The 10,000-nt window shown below is 54.6% G+C and overlaps 1 non-coding gene and 1 pseudogene across 1 annotated transcript; both read right to left on the bottom strand.

Moving 5' to 3' along the window:
• Positions 1 to 4,460: 4,460 nt before the first annotated feature.
• On the bottom strand, positions 4,461 to 8,333 carry LOC138944065 (large subunit ribosomal RNA; annotated as a pseudogene).
• Positions 8,334 to 9,265: 932 nt separating this feature from the next.
• Positions 9,266 to 9,420, bottom strand: LOC138944067 (5.8S ribosomal RNA). Its single transcript, XR_011448641.1, has one exon. It is a non-coding gene; the product is annotated as a 5.8S ribosomal RNA (ribosomal RNA).
• Positions 9,421 to 10,000: the final 580 nt, after the last annotated feature.

Below are 10,000 nucleotides of genomic sequence, written 5' to 3'. Positions count from 1 at the left end.
CACAGGTCTGCCCACCCCGCGGCCGCATAAGCCACCGTCGGTGCGAACACTCCCCGGTAAATTGCGGATAGTGCCCTAAATCTTAGGCCCCAGTTGGCTCTCGCTAACGCACCTAGCTTTTGGAAGAGTATCCCGACTTTGTTTTTCAAATATTGGCAATGCGTTCTAACTTTAAGGAATTTATCTATATAAACGCCAAGATATTTGACGGTCTGTTTAAACCCTATCTTCGTGTTTTTGATTTTTATTATAGGTGGCCTACTTTCGAGAGTCGCGATCTTTTTATTGTTTCTACGCTTCCTATCCGGACGTGCTCCTCCCCGTCTGCCTATATGGTTTCTATTTATCGCGGCGCTTTTTAATATTATAGCTTCAGTCTTGCGTTCGGAGATCTGAAGCTTCGCGGACTCGCACCAATTTACGATCGCGTTGACCACCCGTTGGCCTTCAGATTCGATTTCGTTTCGCGAATCCCCGTTTATAACGACAACGAGATCATCCGCGTACGCGGCAAACCGATTTTCGACCAAGCCTTCTAGGAGCCGCAGAAGGCCGTCGAACATGAGGTTCCAACAAGTCGGACCGAGGACGGAACCTTGTGGGCACCCCCTCGCGGCCCGCTTGGACACCTCTGTAGCACCGAACGCGATTTTTACTGTCCGATTTTCGAAATAACTCCGGAGGACTTCGAAGACGTTCCGCGGGCAATTCCGTTCTTTTAAACTAGCTAGTACAAGAGGCCACCAGACGTTGTCAAAAGCCCCGGAGATGTCGAAGAGAAGCGCGACGGCGTACCTCTTTTCAGAGGCAGAAACCATACGCCGCATCTCCACAACAGCATCCTCCGTCGACCTTCCGGGCATGAAACCGAACTGTCGATCGGAGACCCTACCCGGTGCCAGTGACGCGTCCATGAGGCGGGTTTTGAGAAGTTTCTCGAAAAGTTTTCCTACTACGGAGAGGAGACAGATGGGTCTATAGGATTTCGGATCCTTCTCGTCCTTGTCCTCACCCTTCAGAAGGACTCGAAGCGAGCCCTCCTTCCAGATTGAGGGAAAGACGCCCCACTGAAGGCATCCGTTAAATAATCTAAGAAACTGACCGGGAATTATCCTACAAGCGGCTTTCAAAACCGCAACCTCAATAAGGTCCATTCCTGGAGCCTTATTATTTTTAAAAGTTTTCACCGCTACAGCCATTTCTGCCGCCGTGAAGAATGAGGCGTCGACCGTGTCGGGGGAAACTTTCGAAGCGAGACGAATTTCACGTTGTTCGAACGTGTCATCCTGTTCCCGGTCATCCGGAGTGTGCACGTCTAGGAGGTAGCCGGCGGTCTCCTCTAAAGTCTTCGTGGAATATTCGCCACACCGGAGTGTGCTGAGCACCCCCTCAACTTGGAGTTTTCTCGCCTGGAGTTTATATACGAATCCCCAGGGCTCCGAGTTACCGTGCGATGTGACAAACTTCCGCCAGCTCGCAAGCTTCGCCTTCCTCACCTCTCTGCCGTATTTCCGCAAAGAAGAGCGGTATTCCAACTTCAGAGAAAGGTAAGTGGGCTTGTCCCGCCCTCTCTGGAGTGCACGCCTCTTTCTGTATACTCCCTTTTTGAGTATAGTTAATTCGACCGTCCACCACGGGTTGGACTTCCTAAATCGTCTTTTTCTTGGCATCGACGCGGAACAGGCTTCGGTGAGTACCGCTGCCAACGTCTCCGCCATCTCATCTACTCTATTCGCAGAACGGACATCGAGGACCTCCAGTCTCGATCTTGAAAGATTAGTCAAGCTCTCGGAGAACCGCTCCCAATCAGCCCGACGAGTGTCAAACCTCATGTTCGCGGCACCCCGATCTCCACCTGACCCCTTTGGCACCCTCAATCTGATGTCGACTGCGTTGTGGTCGCTGGTCGTCCAGTCGGGCCTCACCTTCCAATCATTGATGAATTTGTTCATGGAGGACGACGTCAAGGTTACATCGATGAAAGACGAACCTCTTGCCGTCCAAAAGGTGGGTCCCTGTCCGACATCATTCACCACGTTTACTCCATATGCTCGGATGAGGTCTTCAAATTTCGCACCTCTTTCGTCTGTCTCTTGGAGACCCCAGAGTGACGACCGAGCATTGGCGTCTACTGCCACTAACAATCTCTTCCCCCTCAGCGAATGAAGCACCACTTCGAGGTGTCTGAGGTATTTCTCTATCTCGTCGCTGTACTGGAAGTAGCACGATGCGACGTAGAAAGAAAAATTGGGAGCCTGCACTTCCACACAGACGCAATGTGTCGTGCTAAGCTGCGAGACAAACACCATTTGGAATTGAGGGTTACAGACTGCCACTGCAGCCCAGGGGCGTTCTGAGCATACAGCAGCTACCCTCATATTCTTCCCTAAGCCAACGAAGGTGTGGCTCTTGCCATGCTTCTTGACGTGCAACTCCTGCAATAACAGGACGTCAAGTCGCTTTTCGGCGACAAGCTGACGCACCTCACCCGTAACTACAGCTGAACGCCTCATGTTCAGCTGCAGTATCCTCACTCCCGTGGACGCAAATGAGGAAAAGGGGACGCTACTTGCCGGAGCTTGTTGCTGCGGCTGCGAAGAGGAACCCGGATCACATACACTATGGGGTTCTAATTGGGAAACATTCGCGTATCTAATCTTATTTTCTACGGCGGGGTTTTTCGCGGAACTATTCGCGGAACTAATCGCGGGTCTAATCGCGGATACTAATCTTGTGCTAGATTCCCTATTCCTAATTTCTTCTTCCCGGTCGATGATTGCCGGTGAAGACCTTATTAAGCTGTTCCTACTATCGCATCGCGTTAACAAAACTCGAACGGCGCGAAGGCCGCAACCTTGGGGCTGTGCGCAAAGTCGTTTTACGTCGCGGAATCGCTCGGGCACAGCTTGGTGAGGCGCTCTCGAGGAAGCGGAGGCTGTCTCCAAGCGCGCGCACGAGCGTACTCGCGACTCGACGACAGGCACGTCCCTTGCCTCCCTAATAGCAGCTGCACCTGGCGGGAAGCGATCTGCCAGGCGGGCACTCCTCCTCACCAAAATTTTTAGAAAATTATTCATCATTTTTGTTCCCACGAGTACGGTGGAAAAGAAGTCGAGCAGCGCAGAGCCACCATTACGCCGCCAAGCCTATATACAACGGGGGGACAGCAGGTACCCCGAGGTGGTGGACCGCTAGCGACCGCGATTTTTTCGTCTTCGCGGCCATTCAGACTATCGGCACGATCCTTGACCTTAGCCTTAAGACGGGCGCCATTAGGAGGAAACGCCTACCTATCTATCTATTTCTAATGCGTCGATTTTCCTACCACAACGGACGAGTTGGAAATAAACGACCGGGCGATAATAATGAAAAACGACGACAAAGGATGGAAGCCTGAAAAGAGAAAAGTATTAGTAACCCCCGGTTCCGTCGCCGCTGGGTCTGAGACCTCAGAAGCGCAGGGCCCGGTGGGTGAGTACAACAGCCCCTGTCTCTCTCCACTGTACCGAGGCACAACAGAGACAAACGGATGGGGTTGGGCTGCCGGGAGATTGGATGTAGAGGGGATAGGAAAGCCGAGTACGGGAACGTGACCCTAGCCACTGCAGGCTCCCCACTTCTTAAAAGTGCGTTGCCCACAAGGCCACAGACACGTTCCACCAACGCTTCTAGGTGCGCTCGCTACATAAGAGCCATTTGGTCAATCTGACACCGACTCGTAGCTATGCTGTATTAAGGGATTGGTAAAAGCGACAGAGTAGACAGATCAATGAAAGTGTTAGTAATGAAGTTGTTAGTGAGAGTTGTTAATTGGAGTGGAGTAAAGAAAGAAAGAATAGGGGGAGAAAGAGGAGATAGAAAAACAGAACGTGTGTGTGTGTGTGTTGCTACGTAAGAGCCATTTGGTCAGCAATGCTGACACCGACTCGTAGCGATACATGCTGTTTAAGGAAATAGAGGAAAGGAATAAAGAAGGAAGAAAAAGAGAGAAAGAAAAGGGAGAGAGAGAGAATGTAAGTGTGTGAGAGAGTGTATGTGTGTGTGTGTTGCTACATTAGAGCCATTCGGCCAGCAATGCTGGCACCGACTCGTAGCGTTGCATGCTGTTTTATGCAAGTAAATGAGAAAAGAGTATAGAGATAGAAAAGCGATAGCAAAAGAGATAGTACGAAAAGGAGTGAAAAAGGGGTTGAGGTGAGAGCTTTTAGCTCAGGAGGGAAAGAGAGTAGAGGGACGAAAAAGAGAAAGAAGAGTGATGAGTGTTAGTAGTGTTAGTAAGTATTGTTAAAGAGGGGTGATAAAGAGAGAGAGAGAGAGGGGTGGCTTTCCTAAAGGTATGGGGAGACCTGAAAAGAAAAGAAAAGATTAGTAACCACCGGTTCCGTCGCCGCTGGGCCAAAGACCTCAGAAGCGCAGGGCCCGGTGGGCGAGTATTGACAACCCCTGTTCCTCTCTACTGCACCGAAGAACAATAGAGACGAACGGATGGAGATGAGTAGATAGGGACAGTGGGAATCTCGTTAATCCATTCATGCGCGTCACTAATTAGATGACGAGGCATTTGGCTAACTTTAAGAGAGTCATAGTTACGACCGCACCGGGGGCCTGGGGGGCGGTTAGCCCCCCAGTAACCCACCAGGGTGTCGCCGCGGTTCAACGGCTGACTACTCCCCTTCCACTAATACACTCGGGGTCTTCGCACCGTGGATTTGCCCATTACAATGCACATACCTTAACAGATTACATACACCCGGTAAGGCGAAGACTTCGCTAAGAGAGGGCGCGGTTTCGCCGCCGAACTTTTCTTGACTCTAATTGTACCTGCGATGGTCCTCAGGTAGCAAGGCACCTCGCTCCTCTGTTGCCGCCGTGTCGACAACGATTGAGAGAGCGAGGTTGGGGTGACCTATAGTCCCCCTCTTAAAGGCATAGCGTCGCATAAATTTCTCAACAGAGATCCGTGTCCTCCGCTACTCCCACTACCCCTGAGAGTCCGACACCAAATGGGCAAGACACTGGTCAGCCGCCCAGTGTGGGCACTTGCCCCCCTCAGTCCTCGTGTTGTGCAAGCACGCGTTTGACGAGTAACCGTCGCAAGTGTAAACACCTGCTACCATGTGCACGCGATGTTGTGCATGCTCAATATATGCGATCGGGCTGCCCGCTTTGTAACCGGATACCCGTAATCACGTGGCAGATTCCGGCCGCTTTCAAGGTAGTCAGTACATGGTTGACTGATACCAGACCTGTAAAAACAGTTCTCGTGTCGTGCCTGCAGCACACGTTTGACGAGTAACCGGCGCGAGAGCCCCGCTACGGGCCTTGCTCGCTGCTACTTTAAATGCGACCAGCCGGCTCCTTTGCACCGGGGATCCGGGATCAGCGCGCGGTTGTGGCCGCTTTATGGGTAAACGGCAAGTAGTAAACCGTTTACCCGCGCTTGCTTGAATTTCTTCACGTTGACATTCAGAGCACTGGGCAGAAATCACATTGCGTCAACACCCGCGAGGGCCATCGCAATGCTTTGTTTTAATTAGACAGTCGGATTCCCCTAGTCCGTGCCAGTTCTGAGCTGAGCGTTGAATGGCGGCCGAAGAGGACGACCACGACGGCTCGCGCCGCCACGGAAGCCTCGCAGCAAGGAAGATCCGCGGGAGGCCAAGGCACGGGACCGAGCTCGGATCCCGGGACCGGCGCGAGAACGCCGACCGTTCACCTCGCCCAGGCCCGGCACGTCAGCCAGACCCGCTTCCCGACCAAGCCCGACACGCCCCGCTCCTCAGAGCCAATCCTTATTCCGAAGTTACGGATCCAATTTGCCGACTTCCCTTACCTACATTATTCTATCGACTAGAGGCTCTTTACCTTGGAGACCTGCTGCGGATATGGGTACGAACCGGCGCGACACCTCCACGTGGCCCTCTCCTGGATTTTCAAGGTCCGAGGGGAAGATCCGGACACCGCCGCAACTGCGGTGCTCTTCGCGTTCCAAACCCTATCTCCCTGCTAGAGGTTTCCAGGGAACTCGAACGCTTATACAGAAAAGAAAACTCTTCCCGGATCTCCCGACGGCGTCTCCAGGTCATTTTGGGTTACCCCGACGAACACTCTTACGAGGGCCCGAATTGTATGCGGTTCCGCTGCCGGGTTCCGGAATAGGAACCGGATTCCCTTTCGCCCGACGGGCGTGTGTCTTTATATACATCATCATCATCATCATCAAAACGTCGCTCGCCAGCGGCAACGGAACGCGCGCGTAAAGCGACGTTCGTGCGCGACTCGCTCGGTTCTGCTGTTTTGTTGCTGTGTTTCTTCGACACTCGAGTATATTGTACGCCGTCATTGACATAGGATTTCTCCTAGGGCTTAGGATCGACTGACTCGTGTGCAACGGCTGTTCACACGAAACCCTTCTCCACGTCAGTCCTCCAGGGCCTCGCTGGAGTATTTGCTACTACCACCAAGATCTGCACCGACGGCGGCTCCAGGCAGGCTCGCGCCCAGACCCTTCTGCGCTCACCGTCGCGACCCTCCTACTCGTCAGGGCTTCGTGACGACGCGAGAGACCTTGCGACACCGTACCAACAAGACACGACGCGCCCGGCGCTCCCGTTGCCGCCCCACTTGCCGCTGACGGCAGAGTATAGGCTCGACGCTTCAGCGCCATCCATTTTCAGGGCTAGTTGCTTCGGCAGGTGAGTTGTTACACACTCCTTAGCGGATTCCGACTTCCATGGCCACCGTCCTGCTGTCTTAAGCAACCAACGCCTTTCATGGTGTCCCATGAGCGTCGAGTTGGGCGCCTTAACTCTGCGTTTGGTTCATCCCACAGCGCCAGTTCTGCTTACCAAAAATGGCCCACTTGGCACTCTGATCCGAGATGCTCGTGGCTTCATAATTCAAGAAAGCCAGAGATCTCACCCATTTAAAGTTTGAGAATAGGTTGAGGTCGTTTCGGCCCCAAGGCCTCTAATCATTCGCTTTACCAGATGAGACTCGTTCGCGTTCCGTGGGGAACGGTCGAGTGCCAGCTATCCTGAGGGAAACTTCGGAGGGAACCAGCTACTAGATGGTTCGATTAGTCTTTCGCCCCTATACCCAGTTCCGACGATCGATTTGCACGTCAGAATCGCTACGGACCTCCATCAGGGTTTCCCCTGACTTCGTCCTGACCAGGCATAGTTCACCATCTTTCGGGTCCCAACGTGTACGCTCTGGGTGCGCCTCTTCTCGCGATGAGAACGAGACGCCCAGGGAGTGCGAGGCCGCATCGCGACGCGGCCCATCCTCCCTCGATCGACGGCCAGGGTCGATCTTCACTTTCATTACGCCTTTAGGTCTCGCGACAAGTCCCAATGACTCGCGTACATGTTAGACTCCTTGGTCCGTGTTTCAAGACGGGTCCTAAGAGTACCCAAAGCAGTAGCGTCGCCGACCGGTATAGATCCCCCTCGATTCCCACAAGGGAATAAGAGGGACGTTCGACAGGCCTGTCGAAGGTGAACCGTACTTCAACCAACAGCGGGCCAGGACCGGGGACGGCGCAAAGTCCGTAACCTCCGAGTACCGTGGCGCGCGCTTGCGACGGCCTCGACGCACCGTAAATAGTGCGGCCTGATACCTTGCGCGTACCGCCGAGCAGCCGGCCGGGCGACCGGGGGTTTGTCGCGTGCCGTTTTACCGGCGACGCGACAGTCACCGCACCCGGACCGTAGACCGACACCCAGCGGGTCGCGACGTTCTACTTGGGGAGAAGTGCACGACGACGAGCGCCGGACATCGACGCACGGTAGCGTGCCCGCGCGAGAGCCGCGAGGACTCCGCGGGACATCGCCCACCGACGCGAAGCCAGCGCCGCTGACGATGAATCTCCCCGTTCGATCTTTTGGGTTTCTTAGGTTTACCCCTGAACGGTTTCACGTACTCTTGAACTCTCTCTTCAAAGTTCTTTTCAACTTTCCCTCACGGTACTTGTTCGCTATCGGTCTCGTGGTCGTATTTAGCCTTAGATGGAGTTTACCACCCACTTAGAGCTGCACTCTCAAGCAACCCGACTCTAAGGAGAGATCCTCCCGAGACGCGCACCGGTCGCTACGGGCCTGGCACCCTCTACGGGTAAGTGGCCCCATTCAAGATGGACTTGGACGCGACGCGACACCTCGGGATAAGCGGATCCTCCCAAACACCACATTTCCCTGCGGCGGAACCGCGGGATTCGGTGCTGGGCTCTTTCCTGTTCGCTCGCCGCTACTAAGGAAATCCTAGTTAGTTTCTTTTCCTCCGCTTAATAATATGCTTAAATTCAGCGGGTAATCTCGCCTGCTCTGAGGTCGTCAAAGAGTTTAGTTTTCGATAACCGTGGCCGCGCCGCCTCCTCCGCCGGCTCTTTTCTCACTTAGAGAGCGAGCGTCGGGAGAGCGGCAGCGCCGGCACAGCGGCTTCGCATTGTACTCGGAGGAGTGGCGAGGAGACGTGTTGTTTGTGACAACGATTCTTCCACGCGCGGCTCGCAGCCGCTAATAGGAGGAAATGTAAGCCGATCGAATCTCGTTCGAGTTGTCTGCTTGCAAACAACGAATAAGATCGGCGCGGATCGCGTCATCTTCGATCGCCGGGGACGCGAGATACATTGCGAGCGAGTGTGCGCGTACACGTACATCTCTATCACCCACATCCTTCAAATTTTCTCTCCGCATATCGTGTGTTATGCACGGATATGGGATACGACGGGGCGAATCGGATTCGACGAGTACACGACGACGCGTGCCGGTCCCCTATATTCGTTTTCGAGAATTTCGTGGACTCGGACAAGCGGTCGGCTCGCGATTCACCCGCGTTAAGGAGGGCTCTCTCGCTCTTTTCTCTCCGCGTACCGCCGGGCGACGACGCGCCGCGGTTCTCTCCTACCGTTTGCGCGGAAGGTGGCGCGCACCAAGACTCGCGCGTAAGAGGCGCGAGCGCGCGCTGGCGCACCGGGAGACCGCGAGAGGGATAACGCAACGTGTGTGCGCGTGTCTTCTACTCCCTCTCTCCTTCGACAGTTTCCGGGCGCGCGCGCGCAGGCTCCCTATCTTTACTTACTGCGTGTGTGCGTACGCTGCTCTCACTCTTCCTTTTCCTCGGTGTTATTTCAGACGACGCCAAGGGGCCGCCTCTCGGGACGGCTCGTCTCGGGCGAACGTCCAACTATCGCTCGTACACCGTTTGCGCGAACGGGCACGGTGGCCCGGCGCGCAAAGGCGCAAGCAGTTTCGAGGTACTAAAACGACCCTCAGCCAGGCGTGGTCCGGGAATTGTATCCGTGGACCGCAATGTGCGTTCGAAATGTCGATGTTCATGTGTCCTGCAGTTCACAAGTTGACGCGCAATTAGCTGCGTTCTTCATCGACCCACGAGCCAAGTGATCCACCGTTCAGGGTAATCGTTTTGCAATTCTTGCGTTCAACGAACGCTTCGTTCATCCATCTTAGTCTCCTCTCCGAAGAGAGAGAGATAAAATCGTTGGCCCTTCGATCAGCCTGGCCGCGCGCGTCCGAGCACGCGCGCGGACCGCCGCCACCGCTGGGGAGGCTACGGCACAAAAGTTGTTTCGCGATCGGAGCGTCTCTTCCCCGTACATATAATATAATAATATATATATTTGGAAGAGCCGGGGCGGAATGTTCTTTGAAGAAACCGTCGGACTTGATCGGGTGTGATCCGTCCTCTCGCCCGTTCGTCCGATAGCCGCGCGCTCGCGTACAAACACGCTGACCGCTGCCCCGGTGCGGGGAGGGGCGCGTTCACGAGCGTTGCGGACGCACGGACGGGCGTAGGTTACCACCGGTACGCGCTAACGCCGGATCGTAACTCTGCGCTTGGCAAGAGCGCGATCGGGAAAGCGTCTTCTGCTCCGAATCGCATTCATGTAATTTCGCAATTTGCGCAACGAGCCTCAACGGGTCGCGCGCGACGCGACGCGACGCCGGTTGCGGCTACGAAGCTTAAGGAGAGAGTCTCG

This window comes from Polyergus mexicanus, unplaced genomic scaffold (genome assembly GCF_030449975.1).
Source record: "Polyergus mexicanus isolate NDT 795.1 unplaced genomic scaffold, iyPolMexi1.0 SCAF_82, whole genome shotgun sequence".
Classification (NCBI taxonomy): domain Eukaryota; kingdom Metazoa; phylum Arthropoda; class Insecta; order Hymenoptera; family Formicidae; genus Polyergus; species Polyergus mexicanus.
Note: the sequence above shows the minus strand (reverse complement) of the source record. Positions and strands in the feature narration are given on the sequence as shown.